General features: G+C 34.2%; 1 pseudogene; it reads right to left on the bottom strand.

The window, feature by feature from the left end:
* Nucleotides 1-21,295: 21,295 nt before the first annotated feature.
* On the bottom strand, nt 21,296-23,240 carry LOC121243563 (annotated as a pseudogene).
* Between the last annotated feature and the right edge of the window lie 4,231 nt (nt 23,241-27,471).

Raw genomic sequence — 27,471 nt, 5'->3', positions numbered from 1 at the left:
AGAGAGTTTGAAGATCAATATATAGCATATATATATATATATATATATAGCTAGCTAGCTATATAATGATTAACCCTAGATTATGAACATGAACTAATGACTCATGCAAACTTGATATCTTGCTTTTCCATCTTCCTATTATAATATAAACCAGATTTATATTTAATTGCAGACAGGTTAATCTTAATATGTGATGACGTTGCATGCTAGTTAGATCAAGCCATTATAGAGGATAAACATGCCTTCATATTCACACACACATATATAAAAGCAGATGATAATTTCATGAAGTCATCAAGTAATTTATTATAAATGTTTAATCTATGGCCAAGTAGTACTACGTACATGATCATGATATGACCTAAGCAAACTAAATTTATATATATGCAATAATTTTAAATTTCAGTCAACCCTATCTCCTACTAGTATGATGGAAATTAGTAGATTCAATGTGTGTATATGATATATATATATATATATATACACACATGCATATCAATATATATAAGTTGATCTATGACTGTTAAAAATAATCATTTGCGACGAGTTATTTACGATGATAATGACCATTTGTTACAAAAATAGACTTATTCTTGTAACAAATAGTCATTCTCAATCGCAAATATATATTTGACCACAAATTAGCATTTTTCTTGTAGTATTGTATTCAGTCATTATGAACATAGATTAATCGTGTTTATAACAATCATGTTCATATTTGATTTCTACCCATTTTCTATACAGAAGTAGTACTAGTACTTCATGATCTACATGCTCTTTGAAGTGGCGTTGCTCTATCAATCATACACACACAATGACACATGCAAACACATAAATTTTCTCGAGTTGAAATAATTACAATCTCATGCTTGCATGAATTTAATCTAATCGCTAAAATGGTAAACATATTTATTTCAAAATCCATGCATTGATGATCGTGTGAATGGGACTTTGTAATCAAAATTAGAAGTAGACCTATATATATTCATTCCAAATATATATAGAACGGCAAGAGTACTAGTACCGATCTGATCCAAGCTTAAGCATTATGGGCCTCCCCACTTTCTTTGACACGTAAGTTTCAAGGGTGAGATTAACGTGGAAGTTTGAAAATTTCGTGCTACTCGTGGGCTAGCTTTCGAGAAGAAAAAATCTGTTGAAATTTGCTGTACGTGTTAAATAGGCATATTATATATAAGCTAGGTCGATCGACGCACGCCCAAAGAATAATTTCACACTTAATTGTCATAAAAATGGCTATTATAGCTATGGGAAGACCAGAAAGTATAAGTTTCACATGCACATGAACGAAAGATTTATTGTCAATTTCTACAGTGATTTGCTTAAGAAATGTGGGTCTAAAAAAAAAAAAAAAGTGAATGCTACAGATTTATAACTATCAGTGCTCATCATGGTTCAACACTCCCGTCAAAAAGCATGCAGTATATATGTAGATAAGGACTTTTCAGGGATTGAATTTCGACGATTTGATAGAAGAAAGGTGGATAATGAAATAATGCCTTTTGACATTAACATTGACATTAACATCCCTATATATATATACACTAAAAGCCTTAATTTCCAAACTAATTACATCAATATTCTTTTGCACATGTGATACGTCAATTTGGATCCTATATATCTAATAACTTCACTGAATTGGACGGTGTAATGCGAGAAGAATAGACGCATAACTAAATATTATGTGGGATCCAAACTATCTCGCTATCATAGACACGGACCAATGATTGGAGAGAACCGGCCACGCCACTACAAGAAAATTGTTTATTTGTGGCCAGTTATTTTCTTAAAAAATTATGATTACTTCTTGTTAAAATGAGTCTGTTTTCATCTCAAATAGATATTGATCTCGTCGCAAATAATCTATTTTCAAAATTGAACCATCTAATTCAGACGCCGTACTACTAAGTTAATGTCAATCGTAAATAATAATAATAATAATAATAATAATAATAATAAAAGTGAATGCTAAAGCTTAACCATCATCAATGTTCATAGTTCAACTCTTTGACATTCACATCCATGAATGCACACAAAAAGCCTTTCATGATCAGTTGCTTTAGCTTTACGTTGGCATATTTCAAACTTTGAAGCAATTAAAGTCAAATGTGTCAAAAGGAAGATTAGTGAAGAACCGTCGGCCTGATCTTACAACACGGTTTGGTTTACGTTTTTATCTAGAGAAAGTATATATTGGCTAAGCTAGAATGGTCGGTACAAAAGGAAATGATTTGCACATTGACAATTTGGTAAAGGTACTAAACGTATTCAAGCATGGATTATGTTTTGTTATGGAAAGTTTTGAGAATGTTTGAATTTTTTTTTAAATATTATTTATTGAGTTTTGAAAAAGGTTAGGAGACAAATTTAAATATTTTTTTTAAAAGAAAAAATAGGTTTTACATTGAAATTTGTGGAACTAAATAGGTAGAGAGATATTCAAATCTAATTTCTTAAGATTAATTTTTATTTGGGATATTAATTTCTAAAAATTGTGTTTGGGTAGCAAATTGATCTCAGATATTCTGTAAATAGTAGTAAAAATAATAATAAAATATTAAATAATAAATAATAATAATAAAAAGTAATTGAAAAATAATAATAAATAATAATAGAATATTCTCTCCACTATCCAAACTAGTCCTAAGGGTACATTTGGAAACTAAACCAAACTCAACTCATCTCAACTCATCATTATAATTTTTTTAAATTCTAACACAAAATATAATAAACAATTCAATTTTTTCAAATCTCAAAATAATAATAATATTCTAACAATATTTTATCATTTTAATTCAACTCAATTCAACATCTACACGCAGCTTAAGTCAATCTTTGCTTTTGCTTCCGGCCATTTGGTTTCTTCAAAGTCTTCCCACAATTGTAACAGTTGGAATCTTTGGAACCGTACATGATGCGGGACCCACTTTGAAGAGTGTGATGTGTCAACATCTAAATCCCATCAAGTAATTTTATATATTATATATAGGTAGAATTTGAGCCATATTTTCGCAAAGAAGTTCAAAAGTAGTGGTGGGTACACATCATTTCTAAGGACGATATTATAGTATATCCCTCCTCTTTCTTTTTCTTTTTTACTTTTGGCAAATCCTTAACAAAGAATAATTAATACGAGGGTTGCTACACTGAGAAGATCCGGTCATTATTTTCAATGATCAATCAACTGATCAAAGTCATATTCTTTTAAGGTAAAATCTCTCACGGCTCGTCTCAATGATGAAATTATCTGACAATCGAATGAAAGAATGTAAAACTTATATTTTATTACTATTCATTTTGCCATGTGACTACAACGCCACCCAAATTGTCATTTGAGTTTAAGTCCACATCCTCTACGTACATTACCACAAACTAAACAAGTTTATTTTTACTGTTGTTAACCATTACAAGAAAATTACTTATTTACGATCAGTTAATTCTAGTAAAATGACTATTTGCAATTAAAATTAGTTACAAATAGTCTTTTGGTTGTAATAAATTCGTCCCAAAAGCTCATTTTTTTTGTAATGACGTTGGAGAAAAAGTATTTAAGATAGGCGAGGAATAAATAATGAGGAACAAGTTTTAAGTTAAGTCCTGCAAAATTATGAGGTAAGATGAAGATCTAGGGCGAGTTCCTAACAAAAGGAAGCAGCGAGATGAAGTTTTAGGTGAGCACTGTGCTTAGAAAGCGTGAAATCATCACTTATTTCAAAAGGTTAAGCTGATAAGAAGATATAAATTTTATTATTTATTTTATTAGATGAAATGACCTGCATTAAATTATGTACGTATCACAAGACGAGCTAGAGAAATGAAAGCTTCCAGCGCAAGCTACACTCCATTTGTTATATAAAGTCTCATTTGGTTATACAATTCAGATAAGATCAGATATTTTGTTAAAAGTCAAATAAAATATTGTTATAATATAATTTTTTAAAATTATTTTTATTTTAGAATTTGATAAAATTGAATAATTTATTATATTTTGTGTGAGAGTTTAGGAAAGTTATAATGATTATATGAAATGAGATGAGATTAAATAATTTAGTTTTGTATAACCAAACCAGCCTAAATCTCCTGTTAAGACAAGAAAAAAAAAATTATAAATTCTTTAAGCTCTTATACTTCTAGTATTATTGACTAAGGGATGCTTGGTAAATGAGATTAAATAGAAACTTTGTAAATAGTAATAAGATAGTTAGAGTTAAGTATTTATTGGGTTTTGAGAAATGACTGAGAAAAATTTAAATAAAAAATATTATAAAGTTAAAATATTATTATAATACAATTTTTCTTTTTGGATTTGAAAAAATTGAATTGTTTTTTTTTTTTTTTTGAAATTTGGAAAAGTTAGAATTATTAGTTTGAAAAAATTGTAATGATTAATTTAAAATTGTTTGTGTTTGAATGATGGTTAGGAAGGAAATGAGATGTGGTGAGATGAGATGATATATGTTTCCAAGTATCTCTGCCTCGTTTGGCTACACAGGTCAGATGAGATGAGATGAGCTATTTTGAATAGTAATGAGATTTTTGAGTTAAGATGAGATGAAATGATTTGTAAAAAAGTGTGTTTGGATAGTGAGATGAGATGAGATATTTTGTAAAGTGTTTGGACAGTGAGATGAGATAAGATGATTCTTAACTTTTTAGAAATTTGATAAAGTGGTGGGTCCCACCAATTATTGAAAAGTGTTTTTAATTATTGGGTGGAAAATATTATGAATATATTAAAAATAAGTAATATCTATTATTAATTTAAAAACTCATAAAGATTTTAACTTTCCCAAAATATATTTTTTGTAGTTGGCTGTGATTATTTCAATATTTCCAAATATGAACGCATTTCTTTACTAAACGAAATTATTCTAATTATGACTTATTTATTATACTATATTTTATAAAATTCAAAATATATTTTTCTAATTATATATTACAATAAAATAAAAAAATTCTAATAGGTAATTGTATATATTAAAAATGTCGTAGCTAGCGGTACTATAGTGGTAGTGTAGAGGCAGATGAAACTTTGTAGCAGATCAACTGTATCGTTATTGTTGCGATGGTTGAAAAATCAGAGATGACATAAAATTTTATATTCTACCGTTTGGATAGACACATGAAAGATGAAGTACAGCTTAGATGAGATGTATCGCTACAGTTTGTATCTCATCTGGGCATCCAAACGGGGCCTAGTTGTTGGAGGCATCTAATTTGGAGCACCAGTTGCCCTTTTCTTTATCTGTAGGTCGTGTGTTGAGGAAATTGACGAAGTTTCCCACCGATAGAAAATTGTCTCAGCCATTATAAGATCACAAAACACGGTGAAAATTTAGATGGAAGGATTGCATTGAAGGTTTTTTTTTTTTTTTAAATTATATTGGGAATTGTATGGTGCATGTGTGTTGTTTAAAGGAAAGCATGAAAGATTGATGTGTTATCCTTTGATTGGGTGGTATATACACTAAGGCCTCATTTGGTTATATAGATGTAATGAGATTAGATGAGAAATATGTAAATAATAGTGAGATAGTTTGTGAATAATAGTGAAATAGTTTGAATTAAGATATTTTATGAGGTTTTAAAAAATGAGAGAGAAAAAATTGAATAAAAATATTATAAAGTTAAAATATTATTCTTTTAATATTAATTTTGTTTTAAGATTTAAAAAAGTTGAATTATTTTTTGTGTTTTGCGTGTAAACTTGAAAAAATTCTAATGATTATGTAATAATTAAATGAAAATTTTGAAAATTTGAAATTGAAAAATATTTGTGTCTAAATGGTGTTTGGATGTTGAGATGAGATGAAATAGATTGAAACCATCTGTGAAACCAAACAGGGCCTAATTGTTGACCACAAATGTACACTTGTCATTTTACCCTCCAAAATTCCAATTTGGGGAATTAAGCAATAACTTGGATAATTTGGTGTGTTGTAATTATTACTCCCTTTATAAAGGGAGTAATAATTTTGAGAATAAACAATCTCTTTTCTTTTAAACAAAAGAAACGAAAAGAAAATTATATTACCTATAGGTTGGAACAACAGTGAGGTTTTACCTGAGAAATCTAAGAATAAAATATTGAAAGAACTTGGGGTTGGTCGCTGAAACATCATGAGAATGTTTGAATGTTATGGTGATTTCAATTAATTTGTAAATAGTAGCGTAAAAATAATAAATAGTAATAAAAAAAAGGAATAAATTGTGAATAATAGTGTAATTGTCTGAAATGATCTGAGAACACGTCACTGAACAAACATAGCCTTAGAAAAAGTTCCCATGAAAATTCTTATTGGGTGGAAGGCTAAATTCGCCAACTTATCACCCAATAAATGAAAATTCACCGACCAGCCCACTATGGCGCGAGTCTGCGTATTGCCTTCTCGACATTCAAAGTTTCATAATTGCAAACCGACGTTAAAATAAATAAATAAATAATCATTCCAAATCCTTAAACATGAGGAACACTACTGCTATTGATGGCCTTAATTAATCATTCTAAAACCTTAATTATGTTTAACCATCTGAGAGGAGAACCAGATTCCATCTGTCTTCATATTTTAAAAGAATTAGTATTTTAATGAAACATCATATATGGTATAGCTCAAGCCTCGTGCTTCTAATTTATAATATTCAAGGAATTAATGCTCGATTCACATCTTGATGTGAATTTCAGGCCATTCACCATATTTCTATATACAATCATACACAAGTTAGGATCTTAATTAGGGATAAGATCTAATTTTTGAGGAATAAAATGGCTCTTGATCAATTATTTTTCAAAGGACTGTACTACTCAGACTAAGAGATTTAATCGAGTAAAATGACCGACAAGTGTAAATGCATTTTTTTTTCAATCATTTTTTTATACATTTTAAAACATTTTTTAAAAATAAAAAAATATTAATTCATTAATAGTCAATTCCTTAATTATTAAGAAAAAATAAAAAATAAAAAATAAATAAAAATTCAATTGCTCACTTTTATCAATCCAACTATCATTTTCCTTTCCCAAATACCCTCAATCAAAAAACATACAAGGAATATTGAGAAGCATGGATTTATTTACAAATAGTTATAACTTACCGGTTATGATTATTAATTAATGTCAAATTGACCATTAGCTCATACTTAAAAGTTATGCCGACTTATTTTGTAAATTATAGTAATAAAATGGTTTGTGCATAATAATGAAATAGTTTGAGTTAAAATATTTTATTAGATTTTAAAAAATAATATATAGAGAAATGTTGAATAAAAAAATTATAAATTTAAAAAATTATTCAAAAATTATTTTTAATATTATTTTTGTTTTGCAATTTAAAAATATTGTATTATTTTTTTGTTTTGTTTAGAAGTTTGAAAAAGTTGTAATATTTTTTGTGTTTGGATAATTATTAGATGAAAAAATAAAAAATAAAAATTTAAAAGTGTTTTGTGTTTAAGTGATTTTTAGAAAGGAAATTATGAGAAATTCTCATGATCTCATCTATTTACCAAAACATGGACTAATCTTGATCGTTAGATCATAATTATTTGTAAGAATCTTTAATTGTCAATTGGATCTTCATCAATTCAACTTTAAAATTTAGATTATCAACATTACTACTCAAATATGACCATTGATGATCATATATAGTTATAACTAACGATATATCCAATCTTTTTTATTTTTGTGGGACTAAAGTGTTAGTGCCTACAGTCATAAATTTTGATGATGGTCATGATCACTTTCAAATTCTGATGCTTTAAGCCAACTGTACAACCAAGCATTGGTTCAAGGCAATATTATATTGTAGAGTGCAAGCAATAATATGCACTACTTACTAAATGCCCACTTTCTTTTTCTTTTTGATCTAGTCGATCAAGAAATGATATTTGTATTTAATTTTAATGTATACAAATTTCGTATATTCTTTTTTTAAAAAAATATATTTTACATTAAAAAAATTAATTTTTTAATAGTAAACCTGATTGCATGTGCATAGTCTGTGTGAAGCTATAGCTCTTGACCTTTCTTTAATTAAGTTACATCCAAATGCTAACTTAATTACCTTTGGATCCCAACATCGCCAAAATTTTTGTGGCAACATGATTTTGCCGCAAAAGGTAGAGTTTAGTGTTGACTTCTTTTCGCTGGAAATGAAATGACGCCAATGCACAAAATTAACTTTTTGCATCTAATATCACGGTGCCACAAAAAAATTGGTCGCAAAAAGTCATATCTGTTGTAGTGGCGCCATCGTTGGATGTCTCTGGCCACCAATATCATGTCTGAGAGCATTCTTGTCATTGATGATGATTTGTACCACCCAACTTTAGTACAAGAAATATGCTTATTTTGCACATTTTTTGGGATAAGAAATTTGGTTCAAAATAAGAAATTTTTTTGATATATTTTGTTAATTCCTGAAATCTTTTGATTAATATTTGTCTTAAAAACGTTTTAAAGTATGGTTAAAAATTACATTAGGGTTTACAAAGTTGTGCTTTAAAACAAGGTTGCATAAAAGGTGTAAAAAAACTCTCTATACAATCCGATGGATATTTTAAAGCGCAATTATTTTTACAAAAATTTATACAATTATGTTTTAAATAATGGATATTTTAATAAAATAATTTATAAAAATAATATCATTTTTTTATAACAACCAATATCTTCATTGAGATAAAAACGATTACAGACATTTATCAAACCATAAGGTTTGAGAAACAAAGTCTGGAATACAATCCCACCACATTTCAAGATCATCAACTCTCCTAGCATTTCGAGCAAGCTCATGAGCTGCTTGATTACCCTCTCTATACACATGTTTAAAAGAAACACTCTCAAAACAACTGCATAGTCTTTTAACTTCAGAAAACAGGTTACCAAGCATGGAGTCCAACATATCATCTTTCTACAACGATTGAACCAACAACAAATTCTATTTCAATTTGCGCAATACCCACAGTGGAGCTCAGCTGCATGCCTCTGAAAACCGCCAACAATTCAATGCCTTCTGGTTCTTCAACCTCTAATTCATGTTTAGAAGTTGCCATTACCACATTCCCTAATGAGTCCCTTAGAATAACACTTATACCATCAGTTGCACGCACGTCATAATTATATATATAAGTTCATATATATCCTTTTTGGGGCTCACCGACTATATTATAAACTACTTTACTAAAATCAGTTCAAAACTAGCTATAATGAGTCCTCCAACTTCCTTTCCACCGCCAATAAAATAAAGAGTCCAACTTCATTATAATTTATATATACGTACTCTCTCTCTCTCTCTTTCTCTCTCTCTAGTATTGAGTAATGCATGCCCACCGACTATTGCCACTAGCCCTGGCAAGCGATCACTTTGTTAAGATCAGGCCTTAGACTTTACTTAAGCAAATGAAAGAGATCGAGACATAGATAAATTAATTATGATATTAATTAACTAATTAGCTGATTGTTAAGATATAAAATAAATAATAATATCTACATTTTTCCATTAGCTTAAGCTTTTAGGACAAGTGGTGTTTTCACATAGTATCAGAACAGAGGTCTTGAGTTCGAATCCTGACTTTACACTGTTATCTCCTTTAATTATATATTCCACATGTTAGGCCATCCATTGAGAGAGAGTCTAGCCCACACGTGAGGAAGGGTATTAAGATATAAAATAAATAATAAAATATACATCTTCCCATCAGATTCAACTTTTGGGATAAGTGGTATTTTCACACTAATAATTAATAACAGATTAAGCTTGCTTAGGTTGCACTCCACTTGGCATAATTACAATTAAGTTATACTCCTCGATGATCACCGACTTGATGGTCAGGTTTTTTGAAGCCGCCAAAGTACCCATCATCATGGTCATGAAGTTATATTATATTCGGTTTTGTTTATGAAAGAGGATTTGGTTATTGATCAGCTAAACATCGATTAATTAAAACATATTAATTGAACTTAAAACATACAAAACACTGTCATTTAATTTTAGTTTAATTTAATGAGGTCGATCTAGAAGATTATGGGGTTTCTTATAATAAGTTATTAAATTGAGCTACAATCCTACGTTTCCTTAGTATGTATATATATATATATATATATATATATATATATATATATATATATATATATATGATATAGCTGTTAATTATAGAATGGAACCCACGAACCTCGACATGAAAAATGGACGTTTTTCCAAGTATCTTTGGTTTTTCCTTTCATTAATGTGGTTGTCAAGCTAAGATGGATGCTTAAAAAACACACGCATATATTTATTTGTATTTGTTAATATATGTTGAGGAGCCAACATGAACAGTACTATGATGTTGTCTTTCTCGAGAAACAAACCATGTTATAAAATACTATATAAGCAAGTTGTGCATGCATATGTGAACACAACACGTGTGTGCATGTGAGACTGAGTTGAGAATTGTTAACAATTTCGTTTAGAACTACTTCTGTAATAAATTGATAATATAAGTAAGATGCGGACAATCCTTTAATTGTCTAACCAAATTAGATAACGTAGTTCTGGAGAGAGACAGACACAATACGTAAGTTTCATAATATTTTATATACTCCATACAGAATTTTCGTATTGATTAATAAACCCTACAAGAATATTTAATGTTTTTTTATTATTTTGTTTCTTATCCATTCTAATTCCTGTTTCGATACAAGAAGTGTTTCTTCTCATATCATTATTACAACATTTCCAAATTTTCACATAATATAATAAAAAATTCAACTTTTTCAAATCTCAAAACAATAATATTAAAAGATAATATTCTAACAATATTTTATTCAACTTTCAACTTTTATCTCAACTCTTCTCATCTCAACTTACTATTCAAACCGCAACTTAAAGAGGATTTGAATAGACTGATGAATACCTATAATCCAACATGCATAGCCAATTCCATAGTTATTCCATGGGCAGTGTATATGGGTCAAGCCATGAGAGCCCAACTTTTGATGGTGTGGATGGAAAAATGAGGGTTTGGTGATTTTGGGTTTTACCAAGGTCTCCAAGGTTTATCTGTACTGTAATTAGGTAGTATAAGAGTGCACAGCCGAATACCTCAAGCATAGTTTTCCGAGTTGCTCCACGAGTTTATCCAACCTAGCCACAAAATCCAACAGGCATCAAACATTTCCTCTTGGTGGTGAATTGTACTACGTAGAATAAACTAGAGTAACACTCAAAAAACTCCCACAACATAAATGCTTACTCAATGGAGAATAAAAGTAGAGAGATTATGTGCTTGTTAAGAATGGCGTGGGAACTAGCTGAGGAATGGCTATATATAGCCCTCCCTATGCACCACTCACAGCTGGCCTTTTAAGGCCAACCTTTAATCCTCATGAAACTTTCAATTTGAAATATAACGCATGGCCTTAATTTGCATGTTGTTATAGCATAGGAAAGGAGAGGCCTGCCAACGTGGGCACCCCTCCATCTCACATCTAACACTCACACACAGTGGGCATGGCCCCAATCCTGCAGCTCTAAATCATTATCAAGCTTGTTTATACAAACAAATACGTTGTGTGACTACCAAGCACACTTGCAAAAAAAAGGTGGGAGCACTATAAAATCTCTCTTAGAGAATACCAACATAGAAACATCAATAAAGTGTCTTGCCATGCTCTAGACTCATTCGATCATATCAAATCAAGCATTTTCAAACCTTCTTGAGTTTCAAAAAACTCAAAACAAAACTTGATTACCTCTAAATCATTTCCACAACCTTAGTCACTACCAATCATGTGTAGCACCATAGTTTGATGTCAGCAAACACCATCAAAGATACGATTGAAGGTACAATGTCGAGTAGTCTTCCCTTCGCTATCATGTCATTCAACTTTAGTCAAACTGTTTTTCCAATAATGCCTCTTTAGACCATATCAATCATGGCCATAAATAGCATGCCAAAGTAGTAAATATCACAACCTCTATCTTATGACATAGTCAAAGGTAAATAAAGGGTACTCAATAAAATATGAGACATGCAGTGAGAAAAAAGTTGAACCATTTTTTCACTTTCTCATTTGGTCGAATAAGCACATGTAGTATGAAATGCATGCTATGGTAGATTTCTCTTTCTCAAAGAGTATATGCCTATATCAACACCATATAGATCTTAGTCTAGTCACTCCTTAAGCGTCTAACTCAAGTCTCTCCATTTGCTCACCTCTAAAATGCCAAAGAGAATCTCGCATCTAGCTAACCACAAGTTACATGGATTGTGAAAAATCCATGCATGGTCCTCTCAGTACAACATACCTCATCTTAACTCCCACTAAGTTGACATATTTTTGTGTTAACCAACTTATCATCTTGGGCAAGTACTAAGAGACACAATGTCTCATCTCTGTTCGCTACTCAAGCGCCAAAGACAATCGCTCATGTGAGTGAGTCGATTTAAACCTGTTGACATACCTTGAGTGTGTGCATCCGAAAAATAATATCATAAAAACAATAACTGAAAAAAATTATATTGCATTAATATTCCAAATGAAAGTTTACATCTTAATGTCAACGAAAACAAAAATTACATTCACAATCTACACAATCCTAAATTCCTAACATGAGCCACAAAAGCATATCTTGTTATACGCTTTGTCAAGGGATCAATAACTATGCGACTAGTAGAAAGGTGTTTCGGGACCACTTCCTTTTGCACTACTATGTCTCTAATGTAGTGATATCTGATATCTATGTATTTGATTATTCTATGATACTTTCAATCCTTAGTATATGTGATAACTGCCATGATGTCGCAAGATATCATCACCAAATTTGAAGTATCTGCACCAATGTCTAGATGCATGAGGAACCTCTGTAACCAAATAGTTTCTTAAATTGCTGTTGAACAAGTTATGTACTTTGTCTGCATGGTGGATAAGGCTATAAAGTGTTGTTTCTTGTTGCTCTATGTAATGACACCATTGTTGAGCAGAAAAAATACCTAGTGGTTGATTTGCGCTCATCTAAGCCACTACCTCAATCAACATCGATGTAACCTCCCAACTATAAATTTGAACCCTAACAGCACAATAATCTGCAGTTTCCTTGAGATATTTCAAAATCCTCTTGACCACTTTCTAGTGATCCAGTCCAAGGTTATATTGAAATTTACTCACCAAGCCAATTGCATAACATATGTCAAGTCGAGTACACATCATTGCGTATATCAAGCTGCCCACAACATTAGCACAAGGGACACGGTTTATCTTTGTGATCTCACTTTGAGTCTTAGGACATATCTCTTGGGACAAGCTCTCGCCTCTAGTAATAAAGGTGTCAATGGGTTTACATTCGCACATTTGGAAGCACTTGACAACTTTCTTTATGTAAGTCTATTGGGACAAAAACAAAAGTCTCTTTGATCAATTTTTGTAGATCTTAACTCCCAAAATGTATTCTACCCCACCCATATCCTTTATCTAAAAATTGAAGGATAACTACTCTTTTGTAGCGGCTATCAATCATTTGTCATTTCCAGGCAGTAGTATGTTGTCAACATAAAATAATAATTAATGAAGCTCTTCTTGGACCGTTTGACATAAACACAATGGTCCTTCGTGATCATCGTAAACCCATTCAAGAGAATGACTCAATAGAATCTGAGATACCACTGTCTAGATGATTGCTTTAGGCCATATATAAATAGCTTGAGCTTGTACACTTTGCAATCTTGACCTTTGACCACAAAGCCTATGGCTTGATCTATATAGATTTCCTCATTCTCAATTGAGAAATGTTGTCTTACATCCATCTGATAGATTTCAAAATTCATGTACGCTACTATGACTAGAATCAGATGAATTGAGGCAAACCTTACCATTGGTGGGAAGTTATACCCTCATGTTGGCTATGTCATTTTGCCACTAAGAGAGCGTTGTACCTTTCTATTCCATCTAACTTTTGTTTGACCCTTAAAATCCGTCTGTTCCCAATGGCCTTGTGCCCTGATGGTTGATCTACCATATCCTAGACTTGGTTGGTCCTTATAGACTTTTTCATCATTTAGTATTTTCATCCACTCATCTTTAATAGAAAACGAGAGAGCATCGTGAATTATCCTAGGCTCATCATCGTATTACGAAGCTACCATGAAAGGTTACCATTCAATCTCAAAACGACGACAGTGAACACTTTCACATGTGCTTTTACACAACTAGGTTGTTATGGTTGATTAACAAGTGGTGTGCGCCCACTCTGAGGCAAGTCACTCTCACAATCTGTAGGAGCTTTAGGAATTTCTTTTTCATTCTGAACTAGACCACTTGGAGCGTCTTCCTCTTAACCCACAAGTTCATGGAGTTCCAAACTCCTATCAACCTCACTCCTACTTGTAAACTCATCTTCTATGAAATCCACATCTCGAGATTCAATCTTAGTCACACTTTTATCAGATTGTTCACATATTAGCACATATCCTTTAGGGCATTCTAGGTATCATGAAGAAAATTTGTTGAACCTCATGGCCACAAGTTACTCAAAATGGGTCTCTCCAATCCATAGTTCATAAGGGGTGTGGAAGATACTGATTTGGAAGACACTTGGTTAAGAATATAGGTAACAGTCAAAAGTTCATCCCCCAATATTAAATTGGTAAGTTTTCTTGCACCATCGTTAACCTAACCATTTCAAACAGTGCCCGATTTCTCCTTTTTGCCATGCCATTTTGTTGTGGCGTACTTAGTATCATCAACTATCTCTTGATTCTTTTTTATCACAAAACCTTTTAAATTGCTCAAACATATACTCGCGTCTGCGGTCAGTCCTCAAGGGTTTTAAGCTCTTGTCTAACTGATTCTCAACCATGCTTAGGTATAGACTAAAGCACTCCAATGCTTCAAATTTATGGGGGATTATGTAGACATGACCATAACGTGAAAAGTCATCTATAAATGTGATGTAGACACCCTCATGTATTTCCCTCACACTCATTGGGCTATAGATGTCTGAGTGAACTAATTGCAATGAAAAAGATGCCCTAGTGTTTTTTTCAAAAGGTTTTCTTTTAACTTTTCCCATAGCCAGTGTTCACATGTGGACAACGTGACCCTAGCGAAATTGACTATAAGGTCTTCTATAGCTAACCTTGTCATTTTTTCTTTCCTATATGGCCAAGCCTAGCATGCCATTTATATGAATTCAAATATTAGATGTAGAAAGAAAGCCAATAATCTCATTCATACTTAGATAATTCAAATCCATTATCATAAAACCATTTGATAGAAAGCACAACCATAAAAAATATCGCCCAGATATAAAGAAATGTCATTGATTTCAAATACAATCCAACTTGGTGAAAAAATAGTATGGTTGCCTTGCAAGTTCAGCTTGTAAGTACCAAGTCCCACCACCTCTACGTTAGCTCCATTCTCCACCTTGATATCACGACTCTCAGCTGGAATCCGACGATACTCCACAAATCTGACTCGATCTTGGCTATATACGTAGTTGCTCCTGAATCAACAGTTTACATAGGATAGGAATGAGCAATCATCACATGGCTAGTTACAAAAATAAAGCAAGAATAGTCAGAGAGTACCTTCTTTAGTTCATGGCAGTCACGAGCGAAGTGACCTTTCTTTCTGCAATTGAGGCACTCTAACTTGGACTTGTTCTTCTCGCGCTTAGCTTTCTTGCTACCTTGAGAAGTTCCTAACCCTTTTTGTACTTGTCTAGCAGCTACCCCCATCTTGGATTTCTTGCGCTTGGGCCTAGACATCTTGCATGAACCAGACTCAGCCATATTGGCTGAATGTTTGGGCTTAGTAGCCTCTAGGCACTCAGTCTCAAGCTCCAAGTGATGTGACATATCATCAAAATCCTTGATGTTATTATTGTGTGTAAGATTCTGGCTCATTGTCTCCCAAGATTTTGGATGTGAGCGTATTACCGCTTGAACATGTTGCTCATCAATCAAGTTGTTTCTTGTTGTCTTGAGTTTGTGGATCATGGTTGCCACAATGTCTAATTATTAATTTCTAACCTAATTTTTGCACAAATGTAAAATTATGCAGGAGATCAAATTCTCCTTAATCTCAATCATACTCTCATTATCTTAGATAGTCATCTAACCTAGTCACACATAAAGGCAGATCCTACTAAAATTGCAGTAACCATTTGGGTCAATCTACAAGGAAAACTACTCAAATTGCGATAACATGTTGGGTCAATCTACAATGACAGCTACTCAGATTACGGCAACATGTTGAATTAGTCTACAAAGATGGTTGTTTTAATATCGTTACAATCCATTTTTCTTGTCCCATCAATGTATTTATAGTTTTTACTGGGGCCCCCATAATCATTTGGCTATACAGTGCATTTACAGTACTTACTCGGGTCAGTGCAATTCTTTGGCTATATAGTATATTTACAATTCTTACTAGGGTCACCACAATTTTTTCAGCTTATCATTCACACTAACAATACTGACTAAGACTACTTATAGTGGGAACTTTCTATTTTACCACTAAAAAAAATTGAAGGCTGATATCTAAACGTAGAAGTGTAACAAACATAGTTGATAAAATAAGGATATATTCCACACATACATGTAATCACATTTAATCTACAATATTAAACAAAAGATCACACGAAATTAAAAAAAAAATGGAATAACATAATAAAAAAATAGAATGTATCCAGACAAAAAAAAAAAAAAAAAGTGCCAATAAAAAACCTATTTTTTAAAAGAGTAGATGAATAATAAATACATTTAAAAACCCCACCTAGACCAAGAGAAACTTGCAGCCCAGTGGTGCACCTAGCCCTTTGATTTTATGAGGTGGTCCTGGGTTTGAAACCCAAGTGTGCAACTTTCTTTGTCTTCTTTCTATAGTGTACAAATAATGGGCTAGTGAACATTGGGCCACAAAATCGGCCCAGGCCCTTTCTTTCATATAAAAGAAAGTATAGGTCAGTTGGCCCAAGCCTATTTCTCTTCAGATGCATAAGTCATCTTCTTCCTTTAATTCGGATAATATGAACAGTACCATTTCAAAAAAAAAAAAAAAACATAGCCACTAATTGTCGCCGCCATGTTGAGCCGCCGAATCTCGGCATTGCTCCAGGATGGAGGGGCACTCAATGGTGTGCACGACACCACTGGTGTGTGTTGTACCATGATGCGCAGCACCTAGTGGACACACCACCACCACCACAGTGCACAGGCGGTGAGCGCAGCACTGCTTGGTGCTTGCGTGGCATCTTCTTCCTTTAATTGGGATAATATAAATAGTACCATTTCAAAAAAAAAAAAAAAAACCATAGCCACTAACTGTCGCCGCCATGGTGAGCCGCTGCATCTCAACATTGCTCCAGGATGGAGGGGCACTCAATGGTGTGCACAATACCACTGGTGTGTGCTGCACCACGACGCGTAGCACCTAGTGGACACACCACCACCACAGTGCACAGGCGGTGAGCGCAGTACTACCCAGGTGCGTGAGCGGTGCTTGCCATGGCTCTGCGAATTTTCTCAAGAAACACAACAAGGTCTCAAACATGGAGTTAAAAAATAATAATAAAAAATAAAAAATAAAAAAACTAGCATTCAAGCACAATTTAAAAAAAGACAAGTGAAAAACAAAAGGCTTTTGGTAAACTAGAAGCAACTATTTAAAATGCTCTGATACCAATGTAAGAGTGCATAGTGAAATACCTCAAGCACAACTTTTTGAGTTGCTTCACGAGTTTATCCAACTTAGCCAAAAAATTCAACAAGCCTCAAGCGTTTACTCTTGGTGGTAAAGTGTACTACGTGGAATAAACTAGAGTAGCACTAAAAAACCCCACCGCCTAAATGCTTGGTCAAGGGAGATTTAAAATTGAGAGATTATGCGCTTGTTAAAAATGGTGTGGGAACCAGCTGAGGAATAGCTATACATAGCCCACATATGCGCCACTCACGGCTAGCCTTAAAGTCCAACGTTTAATCCTCATGAAAGTGGCCGTTTGTCACTTTCAATTTGAAGCATAACACATGGCCATTAAGCCATGTGTTGTTGGGTTTATGCTCCTTTGGAGTCCCACATCGGTGGGAGAAAAATAAGGAGGAGGCCCCATGGCCTATAAAAGGGAGGTTTAGCCTCCTAGTTAAATACACCAAGTCATAAGCTTAATTAGTAACTTGTGACTCTAAGAAAAGTCCTCTATTAGCTTTTTCTTGTAAAAAGAAAAGAGGTAAGAGTTAAAGTTTTACTAGTGGGAAAGTTTTGTGGGTGTCATTTGGGGTGAGGAGAAAAATTGTGTGATTGTAATAATTTTTCACATAGTGTATTTTCTTCTCTGGGTCTGGTGGTTTTTCTCCTGTTTTTGGGAGTTTCCACGTAAATTCTTGTGTTGTTATTATTTCTCTGGTTTTCTTCATATTTCACCAAAAGGTGGATCCTGGGGGTGAATTTGGTAGGTCCAAATTTCTAATAAGTGGTATCAGAGCTACTAGGTTCTTTTTGGTGGGTGGAGCTTTGGTGTGGTAGTGTGAATACGTACAGTCTAAGGAGGTTCTGTCTAGGAGATTGGTATTTAAGTGGTCCAGTGTGACCCTCCAATCTTTCCTGGGAACCTTGAAGTTCTGTCTAGGAAAGAATAATCTTTCCTGGGAACTTACTTAGTGAGTACTATTCATTTCTACGGTAAAAATTCATCGAAGCAATGTCAGGAAGTAAGGTTTCAAATTCTATCAGATATGAAGTGGAGAAATTTGATGGAAGAATCAATTTTGGCTTGTGGCAAGTTCAAGTCAAGGATATTTTGATTCAATCAGGATTACACAAGGCGTTGAAGGGCAGACCAATCCCTGAAGTCAGCAGTGATACTAGCGTGACTGATGAAACAAAGAGCAGATCTGTAATGAGCGATGAAGATTGGGAGGATCTGGATTTGAGAGCAGCAAGTGCGATACGTCTGTGCTTGGCCAAGAATGTTCTTGCAAATATTCATGAAATATCTACGGCAAAAGAACTCTGGGAAAAGCTCGAAGAATTGTATCAAACAAAGGGCGTCTCAAATCGGGTGTACCTGAAGGAGTAGTTTCATACATTGCAGATGAGTGAAGGTACGACTATTTCAGATCATTTAAGTGTTCTCAATGGCATTGTCTCTGAGCTAGAATCTATTGGAGTTAAAATTGATGATGAGGATCAAGCCTTGAGGCTCATCTGGTCTCTTCCATCTTCCTATAAGCATATGAAGCCTATTTTGATACATGGGAAGGAGAAAATAATTTTTTCAGAAGTTACCAGTAAACTCTTTTCTGAAGAGAGATGACTAGGTGGTGGAAGAAATGGTTCACCTGGAAACTTAGCATTGGTAGTAGCTGGTAATGGGAAGAGGAAGAACTCCATGAAGATGAAAGTAGTCTGCTGGGGGTGTGGAATATCTGGGCACGTCAAGAAAAATTGTCCAAGAGCAGGAGCAGGTTCGGCAAGTGGCTCCAAGTCAGTAAATGGAGATACTGGTAATGAAACTAACGTTGTGTCTCTCTCCATGGAAGACGATGTCTGTTAAAGGGACATATACATCCTCATGGCATGCCGCTAATTTCCAAAGTTGCCATGATAGAGGATGTGTTAATGTTAGTGGGTCCACAAGTTTGCACACATGCATTGGTTTGGCATTAATGCAGGGTGTGGTGGAAATTTATGTCGATGGCTGATGAACTTCCAGGAAAGCCAAACGTGGAAGTTGCACCATAATTTTTCAGCAAGGTTATTTTCGACATGGGCTGAAATTGAAATGCTTGGAATTGGTTTATTCTGAGTGGTTATGTTTTTATGGTGGAGCATGATAGCAGAAGTTATGAAGATCTTCATTGCGGTGGAGCGTGGCTGTGGGATCGACCAAAGTTGCAAGGTGGAGATTGTTGGGTTTATGCTCCTTTGGAGTCCCACATCGGTGGGAGAAAAATAAGGAGGATGCCCCATGACCTATAAAAGGGAGGTTTAGCCTCCTAGTTAAATACACCAAGTCATAAGCTTAATTAGTAACTTGTGACTCTAAGAAAAGTCCTCTATTAGCTTTTTCTTGTAAAAAGAAAAGAGGTGAGAGTTAAAGTTTTACTAGTGGGAAAGTTTTGTGGGTGTCATTTGGGGTGAGGGAAAAATTGTGTGATTGTAATAATTTTTCACATAGTGTATTTTCTTCTCTGGGTCTGGTGGTTTTTCTCCTTTTTTGGGAGTTTCCACGTAAATTCTTGTGTTGTTATTATTTCTCTGGCTTTCTTCATATTTCACCAAAAGGTGGATCCTGTGGGTGAATTTGGTAGGTCCAAATTTCTAATATGTGTTGCATGCCGTCATAGCACAAGAGAGATGAGGTCTGCCTACGTGGATGCCCCTCCATCTCACAGGTAGAATGTCTTAAATGACCTAGAATTATGTCTTAAATTTTAAAGCATTGAAGCTTCTGGAGCAAACCCGAATATAATTTGCTTGAGTTGCATAAAAATACAACACTAGCAAACTTTAACAAGGGAGAGGTTGATCTTAGAGCGGGCAGATGGTGAACAAACTACAATGGAAGTAACAGAATAGTTTGTGGGAAATTGCACATTAGTTTCATCCTACAGCGCTAGTTTAGATTTATTTCACTTTCTTAAAAGCACACCGAAAAAACATGGACACAATTTAGGAAGAAAGAAACAGAAAAGGAAGCCCAAGACAGTGCAAGCATTTAAGGAGGGGAAAATATTTGTTTATTTCAAACATTTGTTCAGTAACACGAACAAATGTGGCCTCCAACACTACCCAGCTAGAAACTTTTCAATAAAACTTGTTCACAAACATATAACTATCGATACTATATATAATGATTCATCCAGAAGCTCCAAATATTACAAACACAAAAGTTGTTAATAGAGAGTATTTAATGGATGAAAGAATGGTGGAGGCAATGGTCATGTGCTGGTTCTAAAAGCAGCAGTGGCTGTCACATAGAATACTTCCTGTAGTTTGATAATAACATGCATCAGATATTTCGCATCAGATAACTCGTCATATATCAATGCTGGACTGTCAAATTTGGTTAACTAGACCCAACTATAAAGCCATCCGAGCTTGAATCTTGTGGCTAGACTGAGGATTTTGTGTAGCATATATGCTCTCCAAAACTAAGGAGAACTTGCTGTAGCTTTCTTTATAAAACAATCATTATCCAATCAGCATCACAGAGAAGAGTGATGGTATATAAGCTTAGCAAGATTGTGTTTGGCTAGTAGGTCTACCTAAGTTTGCGGGCAATTAGGTTATATGTTTCAATTCACAAGATGATCTGAATAGGGGTAAACTTAGTAGTGGGTGTCTTATCCCTCTCTTTTCCTTTTAAATTCCCCGCCCAACTTCCGACAGGTCTGGTACATATCCAGACGACCTTAACAGTTTTGTCAAGCCCTTCAAGGTTCTATATATTTCCTCTCTCTCAGGATGTCTCTCATCTAGGGAATAGAACTTGACCACGGAATCATTGACTTCAACCAAGCTACACCCTGGCAATTTTCTGAACCCGGTATCCCTCATTGCAACTTTTAACCGTGCAACATCTTTCCATCTCCCAAGATCCCCATATATATTTGAAAGCATGACAAAATTTGCTGGGTTCTTCGGTTCAAGTTCAATAAGCCGTTCAAGGGCAACTTCAGCCAACTCAACGTTTTTGTAAATTCTACAGGCCGCAAGTAAAGCAGCCCATATAACAGCATCTGCTTCCATGGGCATCTTTCTCACAAACTCTACAGCCTGGTCTAAAAGACCAGCTCGTGCAAGCAGATCAACCATACAACCATAATGCTCAATTTGAGGCACAATTGAATAATCATTAACCATGGATTGAAAATAGGAAAAGCCATCTTGAACTAGTCCCATATGTGTACAAGCGCACAGAATACCTATGAAGGTGATTCCATCTGGTGTTTCTCCAGCATTCTTCATCTCATGAAACAGAGTTAAGGAATCATTACCACGTCCATGTGTCGCTAAGCCATTGATTATGGTATTCCATGTAATCAGATCCTTCGTACCCATGGTTTTGAACACATCAACTGCATTTTCTATTGTCCCACATTTTGCATACATGTCAATCAAAGCATTCCCAACATAAAGATTCTCCCTGTACCCATTATTCTCTGCATATACATGAACCCACTTACCCAAATCAATTGCTCCTAATCTGGCACATGCAGCCAATACGATCACAAGTGTAACATCATTAGGGAGCACACTACTTTCAATTAGCATCCTTTTGAAAGTTTCCAGAACTTCAACAAAAAGCCCACTACGTGCGTACCCCCAATGAATCCATTCCAAGAGAAGATGTTCTTCTCAGACATCACTTCAAACAACCTCTCGCATGCCTCAGCATCCCCATTATTTGCGTAAGCATTCAACATCGTATTCCAAGACATCACATCCCGGTTTGGCATCTCATCAAAAAGCTTCCGTGCTGCCACCATATCACCCGTTGCAATATAACCTGAAACCATAGTGTTCCACAACACAACATCTCGCACAGGAGCTAAGTCAAAAAGGCGGCGTGCAGAAATCACATCGCGGCACAAAATATACCCACTAATCATCAAAGTCCATGAAACTACGTTCCTCTGAACCATCTCACCAAACACCTTGTAAGCCGCTCCAATCGCTCCACCACCAGCATACATATCAATCAATGTAGTTGCCACAAATGGATTTGCTCTGAAGCCACCCTTTATTGCTACGCAATGTATTTCTTGTCCTTCTACATATGCATTAACTTGCACACAAGATTTTAAAACAATAGGAAAGGTAAAGCAATTGGGCATTACGTCCAAGCTCTTCATTTGACCAAACAAAACTAAAACTTCGCTATAAGACTTAATTTGAGCATACCCTCTGAACATTGCATTCCATAGACCAACGTTAGGGTCCAGAATTTGATCGAACAGTTGGCGGGCATAAACCATCTTCTTCAGCTCGGCACACGCAGTGATAAATCTTGGGATTACATAGTCGTTGTGTTTGAAACCGTGGGTGATTATCTGGGCTTGGATTTGTTGGAGGCGTTTTGAAGTTTTACATGACTGCAAGAGCGAAATGAATCTTTCTTCGAGAAGTCTTTGGGGATGCTTTTGGACCAGATTTATAATTGTAATTTTCGCTATTTTAGAGGGAAGCTAGGTGTGGTGTGTGCTGGGTAATGCACCCAGGAAGAAAAGCAAGAAATGATCGACTGTTTCTGAGAGATTCGCTCTACAAAGAATGATAGAAAGAGGGAAAATTTTATCAGATGATTCTTATTACTTTCTATGTTGTATACACTAATAAGCTGAGCCCATTTTAACTGCTGTAATAGATACCTCAACAACTTTTTATTCTATTTTATTTATAACTACATTCATTCAAAGCATTCGCATTGGGTGCCTTAAATGTCATTTTTTTTTTTAATTTGAGGGAAAGTTTATGATTTTCACCCCAAGCTCTCCTTCTTAATTCCTAAAATGGGGTGGTAGAATTCAAATGCTACAATGGATACCCTGTACATCCCAAATGTTCTTGTTGTTGGCTACTGCTCGTTGCTCCCGCATCTCCCTCCCTTCTACTGTTGGGTGCCTTTGTCATTTTTGCCCCTCCGTCGCACCGCAGCCACCATCGATAGCAACCTCTCCATCCGTTCATCACTATAAGTATCCCTATCCCCTCTCGGTTTCCTCCATTGTTGGGTTCCTCCATTCTCATTCGCACACACTCACGATTTGGCTTCCTCCATGGATGCATTTTCATCCATTCGGGATCTTCCATGGCTGCTTGCACCAAGCTTCTCTGTCTCATTTCACTGAGAATAAGGTTCCTCCATGACTGGATTTTCAGATCCAACATTTTGACAAAAAACCCTAGATTTCCTTCGGGTTTTTAGATCTCCTTCGAATAAATGCTTTTCTCAGATTTTTGTTGCAAAGTATTTCCTCCATTACTGTGATAATCATTTTCTATGCTTAGATTTGGGGCTATTTCCACTGATTTGTGAATTGGAATTTAGGGAAAAAAAAAAACCCTAGATTTTTCTGAGCATTTTATTCCTCCATGTGTTGAGATTGCCATTTTCTATGCTTAGATGTGGGGCTATTTTCCACTAATCTACATATTGCAAATTATGAAAAAAAACCCTAGATTTTTTTGTCTATTGTTGGATTGATCTATGTTGTTTGATTGCTCTGCGATGTTTGATTAGTCTGTGCTAATTCATTGCTCTGTGTCGTTGGATTGCGACCAAGTTGTTTCATTGCTCTGTGCAGTTTCATTGCTCTATACTGTTTCATTACTCTGTACTGTGAATTGCTCAGTGTTGTTTCATTGCTCTATGTAGTTTCATTGCTCTATACTGTTTCATTACTCTGTACTGTGAATTGCTCAATGTTGTTTCATTGCTCTATGTAGTTTCATTGCTCTATACTGTTTCATTACTCTGTGCTGTGAATTGCTCAGTGTTGTTTCATTTCTTTGTGATATTTCATTGCTATGTGCAATTTCATTACTCTGTGCGGCTTCACTGCTTTGTGTTGTTTAATTGTTTTGTGTTGTTTCATTGCTATGTATAGTTTCATTGCGCTATGTTGTTTCATTACTTTGTACTGTGAATTGCAATGTGATGTTGAATTGAAATTATTTGTTGATAAACACACTCCAATGTAATTTTTTTTTATTATATATATATTTATAAGTAAGCATAATTTGAGCTTTGAATTATGCCTTACTTAGTTGTACTCTTCTATTTGTGTGCCTCAATTTTTTTTTTCCATCTATTGTTGTTCATATTATGTTATGTTGCTTGAGTTGTTCATATTTTGTTCATGTTCCGTTATTCTATTATGCTATTACCAAAACTTTTTTTGCATGTGTAGTGCTATTGCCAAAACTGTTTTGATACTGCATTTGCATGTTTTATGATGATTTCCATGTCCTTTATCACTTTTATCTTTCTTTCCATTATGAATTGCTCTATGTTGTTGTATCCTTTGCAGTGTTTGGTAATGATGAATAATTATTTCTTATTGGGGGCTGCATGTCTACTGTTAGGCTATGATGATGGTTCTAGTGAGGATTAATTCACAAGTATTAGTGGGGCCCCATCGATATGGCTTGATAATTCTCACCCGGAAGACCATATTGCAGTTTGTGATAGTTTTCACAAAAGACAACTGGGGTTTGGGTAAGGTTTTGCAGCCATTCATTGTGATTTTGCATGCTATTTGGATTTGCATTGATATTTTGTTGGATTTTGCAAATTAAATTTATTTGTGTTATGTTGTGATAGAGAAGTAATGTGTCTCAGTTTTCTTTGTTGAATTAAACCCCCAAGGCTATGATGATGACAAAGCCTCGTGGGGACACAGAAAATTTAGTACATACCTCAATGGCTAGGTAACCCGGACGGCCAACAAGTAGTGACAACCGGTTGTTGCAGCCATTCGAGGGTGCCAAATTTCCTAGATGTTGCCATTCGGTTCCTGAGTTGGCTATCGAAATCACGTTCTCCATTTGTTTTGTTAGGTATGATATTGGTAATGTATCCCTCGGTTGTGATGATCACACAATTGAGTTGATGGTTTGGGTATGTTTGGGTGCCTCACAAGAGAAAGTTGAGTGTCGAGAATGAAAATGCTCACTATTTGTCTATAAACTTGAAGCAAAATAAAAGATAACACTATCCAATGCCTGGGTCAAGTAGTAACACTAGCAATATCTCACGTTCAACAAACTATCGTCAGTATGAATACCCAGTATGTTATTGTGGTATTAAAGCATCTTGACGAACTACTCATACTGAGGATAATGAAGGTTGCCGAGTTTTCGGTTGCATAAACTATGAGGTAATTTTGAAAATTATTAATGGCATTTTTTTATACCATTATTGTCGTACCTGGTCATTTACAAATTTTAATACTTGTCAACTATGCATGCTAGGCAGTCTTGCGAGTTTTTCTGTTGGTATGATCTTGAAATATCAGCATATGGCCAAAAGATAATTCATCGATTAAAAATTGACCTAGTCTCTATGGACATCCAAATCGTTAGATATCGAGTGAAAATTGATTTAGAGAGGCGTAAGAAAAAACTGGAGAAAATGAGTTTGACTATTGTGATTTTGATGTCGTAGTTATTTGTTTTGGCAATTTATTTTAGAAAATTCGGAGTAATCTTATGTTGACATGTAATAAACTTTTGGGTTTGGTGTACGGCCATTTTCAGTGTATGTATTTATAACATTATTTCATTCACGGCACATGAAATTTGTGTTTTGGGACTATTGTGAATGGACAATAGTAGTACATTGTATGACGATAATAATTTTTGTTTCAAATACAATACCATTATTATTAGTTATACCATTGCAACTATTGTCAATTAATTATAGGTTATCAATAAAATACCTTTGAAATTTGAATATTAATTATTATTAAAATCATAATAATTTTGTCACTATTCTCGTACTGGGATAAAAAAAATCAACTTCATGTTTAATAATTAAATTTATGTAGAAGTTGATATTGCTTAATTTAGAAAAAAGACAAAAGAGGTAGTAGTTAAGATTGTAAATAGAAGTGAGAGAAAAAATAATAAAGAAAGAATAGAGAAATAGTATTTTAAAGAATGTAAAATTTATAGGGAATGAGATGCATGAGGTTTTTGAAAAATTAGTAAAATTTTGGATAAAATTTATGGAATTGTGTATTTGAGTTAAAATTTAGGGAATTTTATAGGGATTGGGATGGGAATGCTCGCATATATACACTGAAGCATCTCTATATACAATTGGGAAATGCATAATCCAAAGAGATCTCACAAAAGTAGACTCATAAACTAATGTGCCTTGATATGGTATGTTAGATTGTAAAGTCCCTTTAACTATAAAATAGATATGACATATCACATCAAGATACGTTAATTTATAAATTTATTTTTATTAGATTTCTCAGTAGATTTAGCATTTCTACTATTACTCACACTTCAATTACTTGTATACTACTTCTAGACTAGTAGATAACATATCCTCCTCCATTAAAGCACTTTGCCCACAAGGTGAGTATAGTGCTCACAGACTGACTAACCAGTAAGGTTTCTAAGTATCATCTTCTAGAGGGGAGCACCCCACCATTTAACTAGAACATCTACAATAACTTGGTTATCATTCTAATTACGAGTACAACGCTGTAAAATCTGCATAGGTTCAAGTTGGGTAGCATCTTGTGTATCAACAAGAGGCAACGTAGGTAAGAAAATATTCTTGCAACCATATTTTCTTTAAAAAGGACACATGAAAAATTGCTAACTTATAAGCAAATATACAAACATGCTGAAGGCCTAGAAAGGGTCCAAAGAATTGTGGTGCTAACTTCAAATTTCAACGGACTACAAAAGACTCCTACTTATAGGGCTGAAGGCGAAGATAAACACAA

Source organism: Juglans microcarpa x Juglans regia, chromosome 8D (genome assembly GCF_004785595.1).
Source record: "Juglans microcarpa x Juglans regia isolate MS1-56 chromosome 8D, Jm3101_v1.0, whole genome shotgun sequence".
NCBI classification, from domain to species: Eukaryota; Viridiplantae; Streptophyta; class Magnoliopsida; order Fagales; family Juglandaceae; genus Juglans; species Juglans microcarpa x Juglans regia.
This window is presented reverse-complemented; position numbering and strand designations above follow the sequence as displayed.